Source organism: Selaginella moellendorffii, unplaced genomic scaffold (genome assembly GCF_000143415.4).
Source record: "Selaginella moellendorffii unplaced genomic scaffold, v1.0 SELMOscaffold_160, whole genome shotgun sequence".
In the NCBI taxonomy this organism is placed as follows: domain Eukaryota; kingdom Viridiplantae; phylum Streptophyta; class Lycopodiopsida; order Selaginellales; family Selaginellaceae; genus Selaginella; species Selaginella moellendorffii.
Genome location: NW_003314421.1, coordinates 113,215 through 133,442, shown reverse-complemented (window position 1 = coordinate 133,442; position 20,228 = coordinate 113,215). Strand labels below are relative to the sequence as shown.

Genomic DNA, 20,228 nt, shown 5'->3' with positions numbered 1-20,228 from the left:
AGGCTATACAATATAGATCTTCCATTTCAAAAGGTGCACAAGAGAAGATCAAGCTGGCAAAGGCGTTGAAATGCACAATCATAAGGATAAATTACATCAGTGCCATGGCTAAAGAGTTTGTTGTTGTGACTGAGTCGTCAAAGGGTATGAGCTACACTATTAGAATCTGTGAAAATCTTGTCTGTACCTGTCCAGATTTTACACAGGAGAACAAGGAAAAGGTATATTTAGCTTGCAAGCACATCTATTACATTTTTATGCAGGAACTAAACCAAGATCCTAAGGTTGACCATCACATTTATCAGACAAACCTTACAATTACAGAGCTTGAGAAGTGTGTCTAGATTGCTTTTAGTGTTTGGATCTATATTTATATTTGTATTTTATTGATCAAATTTACTTGGAAATATAGATTAAATCAAAACTTGAAAAATGAAAAGATGTTGGTTCAGGATGAACCAATGTTTTCCTTGTGTTTGAGAAATCATGAGCTAGCTCATGAGCTCAAAACCAACCTTAGCTCTTTCATGACAGCCTTACAGTTCTGGGGTTCCGGATCATAGTGATGGGTAGTTTTGTCTAGGTGTACCCACTTGAAGCCTAATTTGGTTCCCCATGTGGGCGGTTGGTCCTGTGGTAGCTATAGGCCCATTGATTTGGACCAGTTCACTTTTGATCCCATTGCTTCATTGAATAGGTCGAGGTCCTACTTGAGACGCAATAGATTTGCTGGTGAGCCTTCTGCTATGATCCCTGTGTCGTCCGCGAAGGCTGAGGAGAGAAGGTCTTTGTTGGTTGCTGTGTCATGTCCTATAGTGATTTTTGGCAGTTGGGAAGGGAGATCCCTTTCGGGCCTCCAGGTTGGGCAAGGTAATATGCCAGGGTGTCTGCAACGAACAGGAAGAGGTACAGGGCAAGGGGGCAGCCTTGGCACATAGATCTCTGAAGCTTAAACGATTGGCCTAGAGTGCCATTGATGGTGACTCGGCTGGACGCGGAGTGGTACAGGGATGCTGTCTTACTGATGTATGCCTGTGGGATCCCTATCTTGCTCATTATGGCTTGGAGGACTGTCCTGTCAACTTAGTTGTAGGCCTTTTTGAAGCCCAGCAGTATGATAGCAATTTGGCTTGCCATGTCTTTTGTGTATTCCTGCACCAGTAGGATCGTGAGGAGGTTGTCCATGATCTGCCTACCTATGTCTCTTTAATTGTCTCCGGGAGCAGTGGTTTGATCCGAAAGGCCAGTGCCTTGGCTACTATCTTGTACATTGTGTTCAGCATTGAGATGGGGTGCCAGTTCTTAAGGAGGGACATGTCTCCTCCCTTTTTGGGGATGAGCTCTATAAGGCCGTCTGTGGCACCGGTTGGCCATTGTCCAGTGATCATGACCTCTTCCCACGTCTTGAGGACTGCTGGACCAAGCCAGTCCTAGTTGGTTTTGTAGAATGCCGGTGGCATTCCGTCTTCTCCTGGCATCTTGTCGTCTTTGAGATCATGAAGGGTGTCCCACAGTTCACTCATTGTGAAGGGTTTTGTGAGTTTGGAGCACATTGTCAAGGTGTACTTCCTTGGGATGTGGTCCAATACCTGGTTCAATTTGCTCTGTTGGTCCTCACTTTAGGGTTCTGCCGTGAAGAGCTGGGTGTAGTACTGTTCAGCCATGTGTGCATGTCATTGAGGTTAGTGAAAAGGCGACCGTGTTCATCCTTGAGTCCAAACATTGGGGGTGAGATTATCTTGGGTTTGATGGTCTAGTAGAACTCTTTGTTAAGTGCGAATTCGCTAGCGTGCCAACGGATGTGTCCAGCTTGTAAGAACGCTTCCATTTTATCAGCTTCAATCTTGTCAAGTTGGTGCTTGACTTGGATCTTCTGGGCTTGCAGCCAAGGGTCGTCGGGGTTGTCTTGGAGGCCAGTGTTGATTGAGTTCAGGACTATCCAGACGGGTTTTATTGTGTTGAAGACTCCTCATCTGTCCTTCTGGATCTTGGCTCAGATTTCCTCAACCTGTTGCAGCGTGAAAGAGTGCAGGTCCCCATTGTACTTTTTCCATTGTTCTTGTAGTTGGAGGTTGTTGGCTGGGTCCATGAAGAACTTCTTGGGTATGGCACTTGGTTTCTTGGGTCCTAGCAACCTCTGAAGTGGGAGTGTGAGCTGAATGGGACGATGGTCCGAGAATTCTAGGTAAGTGATATCTATGTCAAGTTTTCCACCTTGCATGCACAGTTCCATGGTGAGGTAGAACTGGTCCAATTGCCTTTGGATGCCTCTGTGCTGTCGCTCTTGCCAGGTGAACCGAGGTTCATGAACGACAAAGCCATTGATTTCATATGCGTCACATGTTCCGAGTTGTAGCAGGAGGGAGTTCCATGCAAGCTGCTCTGCTCGGGTACAGCAATCAGTGAGAATTACCCCCTATTTGTCTGCTTTATGATTGACAAAATTGAAATCGCCTGTGAGTACCCAGTCGTCAATTCTTGATGGAAGTCTGTGCGTGAGGATTCGGAGAAAGTGTGCATGGCTGGTTGAGTTCAAGGCTGGTGCGTATATGTTCAACAAGCCTATGGTTCATGTGTGCATCTTGAAGGTGACCATGTGTGCACGTCCTGGGACCAGGATCTAATGGGAGTTGTAGAGGGACTGTAAGGGTCCTTTGGCAATGATCAATGTTCCTTGTTTTCCTTTCCTTGCTGGGTTCTATAAATGTTCTCCCAGGGATAGTTTGGACACCAAGTGGCAATCTTCTATTCTATGTTCCTGGAAGCAAAGGAAATCACAAGAACCAAACACTCCTATTTGGCCAATGTGCTGTCTCAGTTTTTCCTTCTTGTCTCTCCATATCACACCCTCTCTACTATTGCCTCCTTGTTCCATGACAATGTTTGTAGATCAGTCATTATCGTTGTTGATAGAGATTCGACCGCGTTCCACCCACGAGAATTCGCGATCTCTCCCTCCATGATGCTGCTTTTGGTGAGGAAGGCTGCATACAGGTCCATGTTGTTGCCCACTATGGTGCATTTGTCGACTTCTACACCATATGGAAAGAGGGGAGAGCGTACCCTATATGCGAGCCACGTCACACCGCCAAGTACTTCCTTGGACGTGACCCAGAAAGAGGAGGGACTTTCATACCTGTAGGATAATGGGTGGAGAGTGGAGGCTCTTGGGCAGCTGGGGTTGAACTGCAGCTGCCCAGCTCTGCTTCCCATACAAACAAGAGTTGGCTCGAGAGTTGGCTCACATCGAGGCACTTCGATGGCTCCCGTTGTGTTCCTCACCTTGTGGGCTTCCTGTGCCCACCAGACGAAGGAAATGGTGCTCAGCTACTTTGGTGGCAAGCACATGCAGCATCTGGCCAGGTGTTACCCAATTTGCGATCCAGATGCGGAACTCTCGACGTGGAATGCATGGGCAGTGTCACATGTGTGAGTGCACGTGGCATTTGGCCGGTGACATAGGGCAGGGGGGGGGCCTCCCCAGTATTGATGGGGGGTGGGTTGTGCAAGGGTTCTCGGCTGCAGAGAGAGCCTCGATGTGGCTTCCCCAGCACCCACTCCAACGTTCAGCAGAGTTGTCATGTGCGGTCCATGGCCTTGGGACCACATCCGCACACCTGTCAGGCGAGTGGGAGGGAGGTAGTAGTGTGGTCCTTTGAGCTTCCAAGGGAGGCAAGCCTTGGGGGCGGCACGATTGCTTGGCAAGGGCCAGCATCACGCGGTGGGAAAGGGGAGGGGCCCCCACCTGCTGTGCGACAGAGGGAGGAAGGGGGGAGGACTCTCCTGGGCCCAAAGCACGTGGAGAAGGTGCAGGCTGAGGCCTCAGCCTGCATGTGCACGAGGGAGGGGGGGAAGGCCCTACCTGCCTGCAACTTGGTATGGAAGGGGGGGAGGGGAAAAAAAAAGGGAGGGGAAAGCTAGGGGCCCAAAATGTGTGATTTTTCGTGAAAAGTTGGAAAGGTACCATGTGTTCCACGGGCTTTTTTTGGAGCCCAAAATGCACGATTTTTCACGAAAAGTTGGGGAGGTACCCCACATTTCGCACGTTTTGGGGCCCAAAATGTGTAGTCTTCATGAATTGTTGGGGAGGTACCAAACCGGTCCCGCAGGCATGTTTTCTAATGCCCAAAAGTACACAGGATTGTGGAGGTACACCGCAGCTTTGGATCAGCTGCCCCACACTATAAGGGTAGGGGAGTGTGAAATATTTTAGAGTGGGTTCAAACTGTGACTATGGCACTGGATCCCATCAAACCTCGAAAGTTAAACATCCTTGGGCTTGAATAGTATTGGGTTGGGTGACCACCCGAGAAGTCCAAGTGACCCCCTCTTTTATTTTTCCTTACAAGTCATTTATTTTTGTAAGATCACTGTTTTATTATATAAACTTTGAGTATTTTTCCATATCATATAAGTGTATGGTCTTTAAATACTACTTACAATTGTGAATGTAAGGTGTATTTGCCAAATTTTGTTGTTAGTTAGTTATTAACTAGGATATAAGTCAGAAATAATGTGTTGTGATTGTCACCACGTGGCATGGCAAGCAAGTCCAAACATATATATGTCACGTGGCATATAGGGTCAAGGACACTAAACTCTAACTATGAGAACAAACCAAAGGGCATGCCACGTGTCAATGTGGCACACATTGAAAACCATAAAACTCCCACGTGTCAATGTAACACACATTGAAAACCATAAAACTCTATGAAAACAAACCAAAGGGCATGCCACATATCAAAATAAAATTCAGATATATCCAAGGCCCGACATATCTGGGGCCCAACATATCCGGGGCTAGATATATCAAGGCCTGGACATATCGGGTGCCCGACATGTCCAAGGCTGGACATATCGGGGCCCGGACATATCCTGGGCCTGACATGTCTGGGGCCTAGACATATCCAGGGCCTGACATGTTCGGGGCCTGGCATATCAGGTGCCTGACATGTCCTGGGCCGAACATATCAGGTGCCAAACATATTGGGGCCCGACATATCCGGGGCCTGACATCTCAGGTGCTTAACATATTGGGCTAGGACATATCTAGGGCCTGAGGTATGCCATGTGGCATATACAGAAAAGATATCTTCCAATGTTATGTCACATGGCATGGAACCTAAAAAATGCCACATTTCCAAGGGTTTGCCATGCGGCGTCCAAAGGTACCTCCAAGGGTTTGCCATGTGGCATGCAACCTCCAAGATGCCACCTTTCCAAGGGTTTGCTACGTGGCATCATTGGTACCACCTCTCCAATGGTTTGCCACATGGCATGCTATGAGTATATAAAGTGTGCCACATGGGCTGCATATTGTAGAAAATGTATGTCACGTGGCATACCACCTCATCCAAACCATCTGTCTGAATGCCACCTTCTAAAAGGTACAGCTCACAGCATATAAATTGCTCAAAATATATGCCACAGGCAAACCCTACCCTACCCTACTCTAAACCCTATGCTTGCACACGGCATAGTGATACATTGAGCTAGTGTGCCATCTTCAGTGCATGTGGAATATTATGTGGCGATATAAGTTAATACAAATAAAAACAACTCAAAAACATCCAACTTTAGCCAAAATATGAGTTGGCAACATTACATTTACTACCATAACACCAAGCTCGAAATATGTCATGTGACTCTTACCTTGAAAAACCAGTAAAAACAATATATGTTACATGGCATGAATAGTGTGCCACATGTCATCCGCTCCTAGAAGTTGTCTTGTGACACTCAAGAAAAAAAGTAAGAAAAAATCACCACTTTTTCATTGTTGATGTTGCAGGAGTCGCACCACTTCTAGATTCTAAGCCTGAACACTAATATATGTTGTGGGGTGAAAGCCTAAAGCGTGTCTCCCAGGGGAGGGGAGGGGGGAGGGGGGAGGGGGGAGGGGGGGGGGGTGTTATGATCTGGCGCAAAAAGACAGAGATTTAGTCGCCCTAGACTATGCTACGCCACCTCTTGAGGTTCCTCACCACCCAACCACCCTCGAGCTACCTCAAAAGTTCCACTGTGCCGCCGCTCCACTGTGAGCCCTAGGGTAGGTTAAGTCCCTTACCCTAACATGCCTTAATATACCCTTGAGCCTCCCTTTGACTGATGTTGACCACGTAGTCAAAGCTGGCGCCTAACAATTCTTCCCCCCCAACAAAGTCCTTGTCCCAAGGACGAGTTGTACCAATGATCACCCTTTCTGGGGAACCCTGCTCAAGCTCCTGGTCCATCTTCCACAGCCGTATACATCAAGGAGGCATTGGGCCCGTCACTCTGAGATAGTACACCTTTCAACTGGCTGACATAAAATACCGAATGAATTTTCACCCCAGCTGGCAGCTGCACCCGATAAGCCGCTTTACCAATGTGCTCCAGCACTTCATATGAACCAGCATATCGATGGGAAAGTTTATCACTCTTCCCTGTCCATAAAGGCACCAAGGTGTTCCGCCGCTCATTTGACGGAAAGATCACTCACACAAAGACGAGATCACCCACCTTATATTCCCGGAATTGGCGATGCTCATTGGCAAACTTCTCCGCTCTATCCTGAGCTGCTTGCAAATTCCATTTGCACACCACCAAAATCTCATCAAGTTCTGTGGCCAAATCAGTCGCCTCGGAATCAAGCTTATCTTAAACGTCCTTACTCAAATGCAAACCCAACTCCACCGCTGTTCGAGGATGCCTTCCAAACATGGCAAAGTAAGGACTTAGCTTGGTTCTACTGTGTTGGCTATTGTTGTAAGCAAATTGCACCAACGGAAGATATAGATCCCACTGTCCTTGCCTTTGACCAATGCTACAACGTAGCATATCCTCAACCACCTGATTCACCCGTTGGGTTTGCCCATCTGTCTGAGGATGATCTCCACTCGAGAGTTTCAAAGTCACTTGCATAGCTTTTGCAAAGCTTTTCCAAAATCCACTAGTGAACTTTGAATCTCGATCACTAATGATGTCCTCTGGCAAACCAAAATCAGGAAAAACCTTCTCCAAGTAAACCGCAGCCAAGTTTGAGGCAGTGACAGTCTTCCGAAGAGCCAACAACCGCACATACTTCGTCAACCGATCCACTATGATTCATACCTGCTCCTTTTGCCTCTGTGTTCGTGGCAAACAAGTGATGAAGTCCATAGAGATACTACACCAACGGCTCTGAGGAATAGGTAAAGGTTGCAAAAGTCCCCCCAGCTTCTCCCATGGCACCTTAACCCACTGACAAAGCTCGCATGATTTGATGCTGAGGTCATCTAGAGATCCCAAGTTGAGTGATTACAATACTTGAGGACGTAGCGTCATATTCCTCCAATAAAAGTTGCGCTTAATCAACTCATACGTCTTCTTCCCCCCAAAATGACCGGCCTCTAGATGATCATGATAGTGGAATAAAACTTGAGTAATTAACGCATCCACCCATGGCAAATATACACGGCCATTGTAGTAAAGAATCCCATCCACCAATGAGAAGGGGGCTTCCATCTGGTCTCGCAAAGAGGCCACCTCAGCATCCTAAGCCTGAGCATGCTCAACCAACTGCCCAAACTCGCTGACCACCTTACTCAAATGATGACAAAATCCTGTTCGTAACGTCGTCACATGACGAACACGAGATAAAGCATCTGCCACCACATTTGATTTTCCCGGATGATGCTTAATAGGAAGCTCCCCAAACTCCATGAGTTTGACCATCCAACGAGCTTGCCTAGTGTTCAACTCCTTCTGTGTGAAAAGATACACAAGTGGTTTGTGATCTGTCAACACCACGAACACTGCACCATAAAGATAGTGCCGCCACGTCTGCAAAGCATGAACAATAGAGAGTAACTCTTGCTCATATGTGGAATAGCGTTGCTCTGCAGAATTCAAAGTTCGACTCTCATATGCAATAGGCTGTCCCTCTTGCATGAGAACTCCTCCCAATGCATAACCACTCGCATCGCATGTCACCTCGTAAGGTTTCGATGGATCAGCAATGCGAAGCACTAGAGTCTCGCTCAACAATCGCTTCAGCGCCACAAAACTCTCCTCTTGTGGCTTCTTCCACTCGAATGGCACATTCTTGCGTAACAACCGCGTCAAAGGAATAGCCACCTCTGCAAACTTATGCTGGAAACGTCAGTAGTAACTAGCCATACCAAGAAAACTGCGCAACTCGGCCACTGTAGTCAGTGTAGGCCAGTTTTCCACCATAACCACCTTCCTTGGATCCGTCTTGACACCCTGAGATGTCACAATATGGCCTAGATATTCCACCTCCGACTTTGCAAATTCACATTTGCTCTTCTTCGCATAAAGTTTGCTGTCTCGAAGTAACAAAAGAACCTTGCGCAAATGCACCCTATGCTCCTCCATATTCTTGCTAAAAACAAGAATATCGTCCAAGAAAATCTCCACAAACTCATGAAGATAATGCCCAAATACCTCCGTCATCAACCGAGTAAATGTGGCCGGTGCATTCGTCAAACCAAACGGCATAACTGTAAACTCAAAATGTCCGAAGCTTGTGTTGAATGCCATCTTGGAGATAGATGCATCATCCATTGCAATCTGATGATATCCACTCCTCAGATCAACTTGGTAAACACTCGTGCTTCACCAAGCTTGTTTAGGATATCATCCACACGTGGCATCGGCATCTTATCCTTCACTGTCTTCTTGTTCAAAGCGCGGTAGTCAATACACATTCGCACTGAACTGTCCTTCTTCTTCACAAGCAAGACTGGAGCACCAAATGGAGACTTACTTGGCTGAATAAATCCAAACTCAAGTAACTCCTTGACTTGTCGTTGAACTTCTTGCTCCTTCACATAACTTAACCGAAATGGATGCCGGTAAATTGGTCGCGTCCCCAGCTCCAATGTAATCCCATGCTCCACACCTCGTAACGGAGGCAATCCATGAGGAAGTTCAGATGGAAAAACATCAGAAAACTCATCCAGTACATCCCGTACTGCTGCTTCTCCCCCACACGTGCCTTGGTCCCCCAAGTCACGAACAAACAGCAAGTAACTCGAAAGTGCTTTTCCATTACGACAAGCCCGCTTCAAAGATGTAGCAGAGAGCATAACAACTGGGGGTTGAACGCCCTCGTCAAACCACACATCTTTAACGCCACCATACTCCAGCGAGATACGCTTAATACTCCACTTTATCTCTGGATCCACCTTCACCAACCATGGCATCCCAAGAATGAGATCCACACGATGGATATCCGCGAGATAAAAAGTCTCCACAAGTGTGGTTTTGCCAACCAACACTTCCAGCCCCTCGACACAAGCATCAAAATGCTGAGTAGAGGTAGCTGCACCTTCCACTGTGTATGGAAGAACACCGCATGTGACCAGGCCATGCTCCGCAACAAACTTTGCCGAAACAAAGTTGTCATCGCTCCCACTATCCAGTAAAATCCACATTGGATCGCTACGGAACACGCCCTCCAGCATTAAAGCTGATTCACGCGTATCCTCGAGCTCCATCTTGTTCCACACACAGTTGACCTGACGAGCAACGATCGAAAGTCGCTTCCTTCGACTGGAATGGTCGTTCTCCTCATCCTCATGCTGCAAAGTTTGTAACTTTGAGTATCTGACTTACCGTGAGAAGAATATTGGCCATTCTTCTTGTCCTGCTGCTTGTTCTTCAACTGCGGACAGTGTCCAAGTTCGCCGCAATTATGACAACCCTGTCGATAATTCTTCACAAAGAACTTCTGCTTCTTGGACCCCTTTGCATCTGAAGTAATCACCACCGACTTCAACTTGTGATGCTTGTTCCCATCCTTGTGTCCACGGCGATCATCACGATGATTCTCGACAGAAGGACTCCGTGAACGCTTGCGAGACTTGTGTTTGTCATTGTCAAGTCGACGAGCTGCATCAAAGAGCTCCTCCAAACTCTTTGTAGGCTGAGAATGATGCAAGTGTTGCCGCATGCTCTCACTATGTAGGCCATCAATGAAGTAGGACTTGTTCTGATCCGGATCCTTCGTTGGAACACGACTAATCAAGCGAGTAAGCTTCTCAATATAGTCCCCGAGCGTCATTTTCCCTTGCTGGAAATGTCGAAGTTCTGTACGAGCATTCTCCACATCGTAATGAGGGGCAAAACATAAACGGAAAGCAGCCTCAAATTCATCCATAGTAGACACTGGTGGTTTCTTATCCGCAACACGGGACTCCTCAAGCCAATTCCACCATCGAAGACCCGCATCACACAAAACCATCAGAATAGCCACTAAAGCCTCTGCATCTGGAGTTCCTCTAGCAGCCAAGAACTTCTTCACATTGGCTAGCCAAGCGAGACACTCGTCCACACCACCATCACCGGAAAAAGTTGGAATCTTGAGTCGATCTACCAAAGAAGGCTTACTTGAAGCGCTACCCCGTCCAGCCTCAAGTGCCTCAACACGCCACGCATGGTATCCATCATGCCATGCATCTCGTCTTGCATCTCTTGCTGATTTTTATTAAGGGCTTGCAGTTCATGAACCACATCTTGAATGGTCCAAATCTCCGCAGCTTCGTTGGCACCATCGTCGGCACCACCATCGACAATAGGATTCCAACGTTCAGCTTGGTCGGCCATCGCAACCAACTCCTCTGATACCAATGTTATGATCCGGCACAAAAAGACAGAGATCTAGTCGCCCTAGACTATGCTACGCCACCTCTTGAGGTTCCTCACCACCCAACCACCCCCGAGCTACCTCAAAAGCTCCACTGTGAGCCCTAGGGTAGGTTAAGTCCCTTACCCTAACATGCCTTAATATACCCTTGAGCCTCCCTTTGACTGACGTTGACCACGTAGTCAAAGCTGGCGCCTAACAGGTGGGGGGGATTGTGGGGGGGTTCCAAAAGTATAGTAGGGATAGTGTGGGTGTTGGAGGAGTTGGGTAGCCAAGGTGGAGTCTGAGTTCGGGTCCGAATCCAAGTGAGCGAGTGCTCTTCACGTGGTATACTATGGGGTGAGCTCAAAGTGGGCTTTGGCTTTTGGTTTTGGCTTGTGGCTCTGTTTTTGCTACCTACAACATCACATTCCCTACTCACCACCACAATGCACATTGGGACAGGTTCTGGTGAATGCTAGGAGACTTGGTCAGACCTGAGGTTGAGATCTTTGCGTGCGGTGGTGGTGGGCTGGCTGACAGTTAATCCTCTTAATGTGGTGGTGTGTGCCTTTGGTAGAGGACTACACACCCATTGCTGTGGTGCAACACATGTGCTTGTGATGGGTCCTAGCCAATGCTTTGGTAGAACCAGGAGACTTAGACGACCAATATATGTGGTGCACCATAGCTTAGGCTAGCCTCTCACTTTTGTGTGTGTTTTGGGGCAGTGGGGTGTTCACACCCCCTCCCAAGCACACACCCCTTGCTGCACTGTAACCGTTGAGTCCGGATCTGGGCAAGCAAAATTCCCTCATATTTGAACGTGTGGATGAGCTTAGTCGTATGGGGGCTTAAGTGGTGCTTCACAGCCGGGGAAGTGATGCTCTAGACATACCCTTTTGTTAAAAATGCATGTGACGGGTGAGCAAGAAGTCACATGCTCTGTGCTATTGAGCGATTTTTTGGAATCTCGGGCAGGGAATGTATTTCTACCTAGCGAAATGATCAGTACTTCCATAGCACAAGAGCATGTAACTTCTTGCTCCCTCCATCACATGCATTCTTAACAAAGGTTTTCTCCTCTTGTGTTGTCCCTGATGGGTGATGGCTCTACTTACTTGTGATGCTAAATGAACTGATGTTCCTAGTGTGACCACCAAGTCTAGATCCGGGCGGGCAATTCCCTTGTCTTGAACTTGGGTGAGCTCAATTGCATGGGAGCTTGGCAGGGAGCTGGGTTCTGAGGTGACTAACGAAAAACACGTACGTGCCTGCATGCCCTTTGCGTGTGCACTAAGTAAGCATGTGGTGGAGGACATATGCTCCATGCTATTCAATGGCCTTTTGGAATCTTAGATAGGGGATACATTTCCACCTAGCGAAAGGATCAGTCATTGAATAGCATGGCAAAGTTTTCTCCTTGTGTGTGACTGATGGGTGATGGCTCCATTTACTTGTGATGCTGAATGAATTGATGTTCCTAGTGTAACCACTAAGTCTGGATCCAGGCAGGTAATTCTTGAACTTGGGTGAGCTCAGTCGTATGGGGGCTTAGTGTGGGAGTTGGGTTCTGAGGTGACCGATGCAGAGCATGTATGTGCCTGCATGCCTTTTAGGTGCACACTGTCCCTGTCCTATCGTTCCTTGGTTGTGCTCCTAGACCTCTTTGGTGGTGAGTAGCAAGTATGGGTGACGGCATCCACTAACATGTGTGATGCTGATCTAGGAACTTTTGTTCCTAGATCATCTAAAGTGTGTTGAGCACGGTAGATAGCTGACATTCAAGACATCACAAACCTGTTGCTATATGTGATTCATATGTGGTGTTTACTCTCAATGAAGGTGATCTTGTGCTTTTTTGCACATATGATTCAATTTATCTCAATGTTACACTAGAAGAATTGAAGTCTTGTGGGTTTAGCAAGGGTGGTGTGGTTCCTTCCAGACGTGTGATACCTTGCTTGCCTATTTAGGGTTTAGGTTTAGGATTTAGAGTTTAGGAATCTGTGTTGATCATCAAATTCCAGAAGGGATTGGTGACTACCAATGGTTCAACGCTCAATAGCTCAAACGCTCAACAGCTCAAAGGTAATTTTGTAGTTCTTGAAGATGCACCACCAGCAGAGCAGCACCTATTCTACACGCAGATGATCCTTGCCATGGACGCTCGCCGGAAGTCCATCCAGCTGATGGGCTGTGAGTTCTAACTCACGGCCAAACTCTTCAGCCAGGTGTTTGAGCTTCTGGGAGCAGAGATGGAAAAGCCACCCTCCTGGGGCTTGTCAATTGTTACAGCAGCAAAACTGCAATTGTTCCACTTACACATTAATGTGCTGCACGCTGTTCCGTTCCATTCTTCGAATTGATCTTGGAGTGCCGAGTTGGATGGGCAAAAGCAGCCTGGAAAAGTTGGTGAGGCTGGCAATCCAGCACACCACGTCGTCGTAATTCATGTGAAGCTTATCAGAGACCATCCTGAGAATAATCTCAAAGCAAGCAAGCAAGCATCGATCAAAACAAGCTCTTACCCGATGTCGATCGTTTGATGGATTTTGCAGGGGGCTGGGTAGTTTTTGAGCTGAGCTCAAGTCAATGAAAGTCAATGAAAGTCAATATAGTCCACCAAATACAAAAGTTGATGTTTAAATGATTGGTTCAGGACTAACCAACAATTCTATTCAAAACTTAAGACATATTTTCAGTTCAAGAAAAAGCTAAATAATATAAATCTAATATGAAAATAAATATCATAAGTCAAAGAAGAAACTCTATATTACCACTAAAAAATTCGACTAAAAAGAAAACTAAACTTAGTCTTCCTCAGCATCCACATCCACAAAAGGAGGAGTTCGTATAGTATTATGCTCTCTAACTGTGGGCTCTTGTTCTATATGAGCTTGTGCCATTGCTTCTGCATAACATGGCAAATTATAGCCCACATCATTGATCCACCTAATATACACAACCATGATGGAATTACTATAAGGAGAAATTTATACTTTATTATCACCTGTTATGGAATGTCCCAAGAACACTTTCAAATGCACTCTCCTTCTCTAGTGCAAAAACTGCACGCCTAGTCTCTTTAGCCGCTAGCACCATCGAACCAAAACCTGCTGTAGCATCAAGCACAATCCCCTTAGGAGGACAAAACAACTCTAGGAGGATTTGCATGGCCTTTGGTGAATGGTGTCGATAACCAGGGAACTCTATATGATGGTCCTTGTCGATGACATTCGGGATGATATCTGTTGAGCTATCATATCCTGGCAATGCCAAACCTGCACGCTCATCAGCTCGTGTAATACTGTGACGGCAAGAGTAGTGGCAGAGAGCATGGTAGTTCCATGCTAAAACCTACAAGGAAAAAAGGCAATCAATTTAAGATATGAAAAATAAGGAAATGTAAACCTTTTGGATTCAGCCATCTGCTCCTTTTGTTTCGACCGCGATGTTTGAGAGTAGGCAGCCTGATGCAAACTCAACCAATCTAGAGTCATCATTCTCCACCATCGTTGCAAGAAGACCTCCCCAAAATAAAGAACGGGGAAGAATGACTAGCATAATGCCCTGGTATTGCAACACCTTGGATGCCACATCCATCGCTTGAGAAATTTGGTCCAGTCGAAGGATGTTCCAAGATGGAGTGTCACCTTGTAAAGGTGGTAACCCATCAGGCAGATCGAAGAATGCGAGGTCGATGCTGAAAGTATTGTTCATTCCCAATCCTCGCATCCATCGATGGAACATAGAAGACTCTCGGCTCATATTGTTGGAAAGCTGAAAGTAGTCCCCAATAACTATTTCCACGTTGCCAACACTTCCCGTAGGAGAAAGAGGGCGAACCTAAATAGTGTTCAAAACCAGGAAATATTAAAGTTAATACATGTTTTTTTTCATACCTGTTTATGTGAAGCCGATGAAGATAACTCTTGGAGGTCATCCTATGTAGCAGTGGGGAGGGATGGAAAGAATGCATTTGTACATCGACGTATAGAGTGCTGGCTGGTTTCTCCGACATCTACAACCAAATTACAATAAGCAAGGTCATTGGAAATCAAGTTCTTACTCTCTTGGACGTCCTCACTATGGAGTTGCCTTCGTATATTTCAAGCAGCCGGGGCTGGACGAGCAGCGGCAGTAGGATCTGGGGAATGAGCAACTGCTGTAGGATGAGATGGGGCAAGAGAGTTTTCAGCCGGGTTCTCCACTCGTTTGTCTTCGGTCTGCTCAATATGAATCTCGTCCCTATCTTGAGGCATCTCCACTCCCTCCAAAAGTGCCTCTACAATAAAGTAGAAACATAAGTTACTATTAGGAAATTTTACTCATCAAACCTGGATGACACTCGAGGTAAAGATCAAGCTCAAAAGGTGACGATGGCATTTGCCTCCACAACTCCAAGTACCATGCACAAAGTTCTCACTCCCGTGCAGTGGAACACTGAAACTCTGGCTCATACATGCCAAGTTTCTTCCCACCAGTTAAGAGTTTGAGAAAAACACTTGCGGTGTACACTGGAGCACCTGGGCAATGATTTAAATACCTATAAAAGAGTCATGATTAAATAAACAAGTCAATTTTTTCAATGTACCTATATGCCATGTGACATGAGAAAAATGGTTGGCCCGGCTGGTTCTTGAAATCCATAGAGCTTGAGCTGCCATCAGGAAGCCATCCATCCCCAAGCTCTTGAAGGGAAGCTCGGACATATTCTGGAAGTGTTATGTCGGTGCGGGCACTAGTAAGGAACTTCGTATCCCATAGTTGAAGTAGCTCCTCAGCAGCCGCAATACTCTGAGTGATATAGAGCTTCTCTTTCATCACATTCTCAAGTTTCCTCTCCAACCTCTTATCATTGTTACGATGCCAAGTGTTGAGGATTTCCAAGCAAGAGGTTTGTTCGTTGAAGGAGAGTTTGCTTTTTGCGATGTTATAGATCAATTCTTCATGTGCTTTACCATTTCCTGCAAGGACAAGGATTTCAAAGTGGAATGAGAAAGATAAAAGGGACTAACTTACTGCCACAAGAGCATATCTCTGCAATGCAATCCAACCAATCTTTATCGCGGCGAATGTCTGCAATCGCAAGTAGCTTCTTCACCTTTGATTTCTTTGAGTTCAAAATGCGCTGCTCAATTTTTCGTAGTTCAAGGTTCTTTTGCACCTCTTCCGTCACTTGCGTAATCTTCAAATATGAGTTTTGCTCCGCCTTGACAATTGGCTAAAAGAAAAAATTGTGAGTAGAAAACACAAGTTCATGCAAGAAAAGGATACCTTTGCCCAGACTGCAACCAAAAAATCCATAGGCACTTGATACCAAGTAAGCAACTCTTGGCCTTTACGTGCTACAAGCTTTGCCTCAACCGCTTCCATAACTTCACGACTATACAGCATCTAGATTTCGTCGAGAGAAAGCATGCCAACATATCGAAGGTGCTCAATATCATGGACCAAGGTATGTGCTTGGAAAGTCAATTGATTAAGCATATAACATAGTTAGTGAGAACAAAGGTTACAAGTAAAAGATTCTTACATGTTGATCTTGTGACATGCTAAGTTGAGCCTCACAGCTTGGTTTCGATCTTGTGGCTCCACAAGTGTCACTGGAACACAAATATGTCACTCGTCATCGTCTTGGAACTTCTTTTGGATACACCTCCAAAACGCAAGCCATCGGTGGTTTTCATCAATAATGAAGAACATCCGGCCTACAAAGGCTTGTGTCTCCTTGTGGCACGCCATCAAAGTATCAAACTCCTGAGATTTCCTCTGCCATATTTGATCCCAAGTCTGCTCAATCTCGTGAGTAACCATGTCTATGCAATTTGTTCCGGGAAATGATGACGACACAATAAACGATCCAGCTATGTGCCCGAATCCAACCTCTGTGAAAGAGGTATAAATAGCCATGTTGAGGTCATAGGCTGAGCGCACCCAGTGACTCTGCTTAAGACGGCAAAGTGGAATCTCAAGATGTTGGGATCCTTTCCAAGCCATTTCACCTAACACCCTGCTGATAGTTCGTTCTTGAGCCTGGACAATAGTCTCTTGTACTCGCTCATTCAAGATTGTGTCAGCCTCTAGCATAGTTACCACCTCATTTCTGTGACCTTCAAGAGCAGCAGCATGTCCGCCATTTCCACCACCAAGATCTGCCCCACCACCTATAGCATTAGGTGCTTCATTTCTGCCACCAAGTTCCGCACCACCACCTATGGCACTACCACCAGCAGCTTCTCCTGTGCTATAGCTAGCTTCTGCATTTCCACGCTCTCTAGAACCATCTGGCTCCTGCATGCTAACACCTGGATCAGGATCAACCATTACTTGGATCTGGACACCACTACTCCCACCATGGTCTTCCTCCGAAGGAACACTTTGAACTTGTGAGGTGTCCCTAGTGAATCTAGCACAACGATCTAGTCGTTTTCCTGGAGAACGGGTCCATTGAAGTTGACCGGGACACTTCTTCTGTTGTGGCATGATTTATATATCTGCATGAAAATGACAAATAAACTTGAGTAAACATTAAAAAAACCGCAAAGAAGTTCCCTTGGTGCTGGAAGATCGGTTCATCACTGAACCGATCTTCGCAGCACCAAGAGAACAAAAGTAAAGAAGAAAAGAAGAAGTTCCCTTGGCGCTGGGAAGATCGGTTCATCACCGAACCAATCTTCCCAGCACCAAGGAAAAAAAAGAAGAAGAAAAGAAGAAGTTCCCTTGGCACTGGGAAAATCAGTTCGTCGCCAAACCGATCTTCCCAGCACCAAGGGAAAAAAAAAAAAAGAAGAAAAGAAGAAGTTCCCTTGGCACTGGGAAGATCAGTTCATCGCCGAACTGATCTTCCCAGCACCAAGGGAAAAAAAAAGAAAAAAGAAAAGAAGAAGTTCCCTTGGTGCTGGGAAGATCAGTTCGTCGCCAAATCGATCTTCCCAGCACCAAGGGAAAAAAGAAAAAGAAAAGAAGAAGTTCCCTTAGCGTTGGGAAGATTGGTTCGTCGCCAAACCGATCTTCCAAGCACCAAGGGAAAAAAAAAAGAAGAAAAGAAGAAGTTCCCTTGGCGCTGGGAAGATCGGTTCGTCCCCGAACCGATCTTCTCAGCACCAATGGAACGACAAGAAACAAAAAGAAACCCAAAACTTGATGTGCTGGGAAGATCGGTTCGCTGCTGAATTAATCATTCCTGTGCGAAGTAGCCGTGAGGCACAAGTTACTTGCGTGCGAAAAAACCGTGTACGAACCAACCTTTTCAAGCTTAAGTCTCTCTCACATATCACAAAAGAATGAAACTCTTTTGAAGGGAAAAGAGCATGGAGATGAGAGGGAGAACAAGCAATTAATGCTACAACTCTCGCAATTAATCAGTGCCTCTCGCTCATAACCCTATTCATTTCAACAGTATTATTCCTCTCACAATCAATTATATAATTAATATGGGTGGCTCTTTAAGATTCTCATATCTCTCTAGATTCTAAACGGTTGTATATTTTGTTAAAATAATTAACTTGTCTTTTGCAAGGACATAGCTAATTAATGCTCACAATACAAAAGAATATCTTTGTTCTTTCTTGTCAGTTTCTCCCCAATTTTTTTTCTAAGTGTTCGAGGAAGGAGAAGACATAAGAGAATTCTACTTGAAGTTCGATCAAGAGCCTCCAATTGTTTTCTCTAAGAATGTTATAAGAGAGAGCTTCCTTTGCAGAAAATTCAAGTTGAAGCCGGGATCAGTTAGTTTGGAGAATGTATGTCGGGATAAGAGTAATTAGATAGAAAAATCTATTCTTCTGGACAGTGGTGTGGGAGAGAATGGGATTTAGTGGGATCTTGATAAATGTACAGGTCAGGAGATTCTAGTTACAGGATCTCCAAAACGAGCAGAGGAGAGTGCATCAGTTTCACAGCCAACTGTGCAAGGAATGAAGGATGAAGTTGTTATTCTCTCTAGTGACGAAAGTGAAGAAGATGAGCTTCCCGACATAGCTTCCCATACAAGTAGGTCCGTTCCTTTTGGACCAGTTTTTGAAGCGGTGGATAAGGCATTTTGGCAATCTCGATCATTACGATTGGAATTGAAGGAGTTCCAGTACATGAGAGGTGAGGAGCTTCCGTCTTCCTATAATGGGAATATATTCTTTGAATTTCCACCGGCCAATTTGTCAAGCAGGAAGAGGGGCATGGAGACGCGTCTTGATCCACATAATTGGTGCAGAGTAAAGACAACAAGCTCTATTTCGTTAAAGTGGGAATTGTCATTATCCCACTTGTAAAATAAGGTTTCCAAACCTTTATATAGTATATAAATATAACAAAATTCAACTGCATTGAGGCACATGCCATTTTATTTTAAACAAGGAAATGTCTACTCAATCACTTCTCCTCCCCCTGCCACTGCTTCACCTCTCTCTTCTCCTTGTCATCGTCGTCCAATTTCTTTCCATCCTTTTAATATTGGCTCAGTTGCTCCGAGTTTAGGTGGAGCCCAAGTCCCCATTCAATCTTTACTTTCCCCTTATTAATAAAACAACTTCGTAGACTTCCAATAACATGCTGTAACACTTCTAGTATAATGCAAATCCTCTCAAAGAATTGTCTTTTAATATTAATACAATGGCATGGAACCCCATGCCATAATAAGTTACATTTTTAAATAAATACATGCCATCTCAGACTGTTATTTTTTGCTTCCAACGCCTATACAATAATCTTGGAATTTCATCACTCTCCACACTATCAGGATTTAAACCCAATAGTAATGCCATCTCTTCTCTAATACGTCCATGCTCATGTTCAGTGGTCGAAGAACCCATCCGGTTGAACAAATTATGGAGATGCGGATAGTGCTTGGCTAGACAATATACATGCCATAAATGATGACTGGTGTCTGTCCGATCAAATGGCTTCTGATATACCATTCCATCTGCCATTTGGTTGATTTCTACAGCCACCTCCTGGACTGGCTGGTTCTCTATCACCATCGCTCCAAGCCGTTTTGCAAGGTGCCCCAGAACACATACGGTTTCTTCTCCCTAGTTTCCATACTGCAAAAGATGGGGTGCACTGCATATGTGTGCGTGTTCGCTGCAGTTTTAATCGGCGAGTCATTGATGATGAGGATTTCACTTGACCTAGCAGTCCGGTTCATCACTACAGCCTCTGGCTTGACGAAGATGGGCTTGCTACCCCTCACATGGACCATAGTCAAGCAATCCTCCTGCGTTAGGAGAAAGTCAAATGGTAATATTACTCACGTCTGATCGTGCATCATCTGTAGCAACGTTAATGCATTGTGGCACATCATGGATGTCCAAACTCCCAATTGCAAATTGAACCCGGCCCTCTGTTTTAAGTGTCGCATGGTCATTATTAGATCCCGCAGTTTCTCCCGTGTGATTAATGTGAATCTGTCTCTTTTGACCAACTTGCGACCGCAGGCTTTGGAGGGTGTAGTGACATTCGAGGACGAGCCACGCTCATGGGAGAAAAGGACACCGTTCAGATCAAAAACGATACAGTACCTTCGCCGTGACTCTGAAATGAAATGCGTCAGCATAAAAAATGGTACAAGTCAATTTTACCATCTACAATATTAGCGAATGGTGCTCCCGATGGTCGT

At 45.7% G+C, this 20,228-nt stretch overlaps 1 pseudogene; it reads left to right on the top strand.

Moving 5' to 3' along the window:
* Positions 1-4,212: 4,212 nt before the first annotated feature.
* Positions 4,213-4,331, top strand: LOC112343534 (annotated as a pseudogene).
* The last annotated feature ends 15,897 nt before the right edge of the window (positions 4,332-20,228 follow it).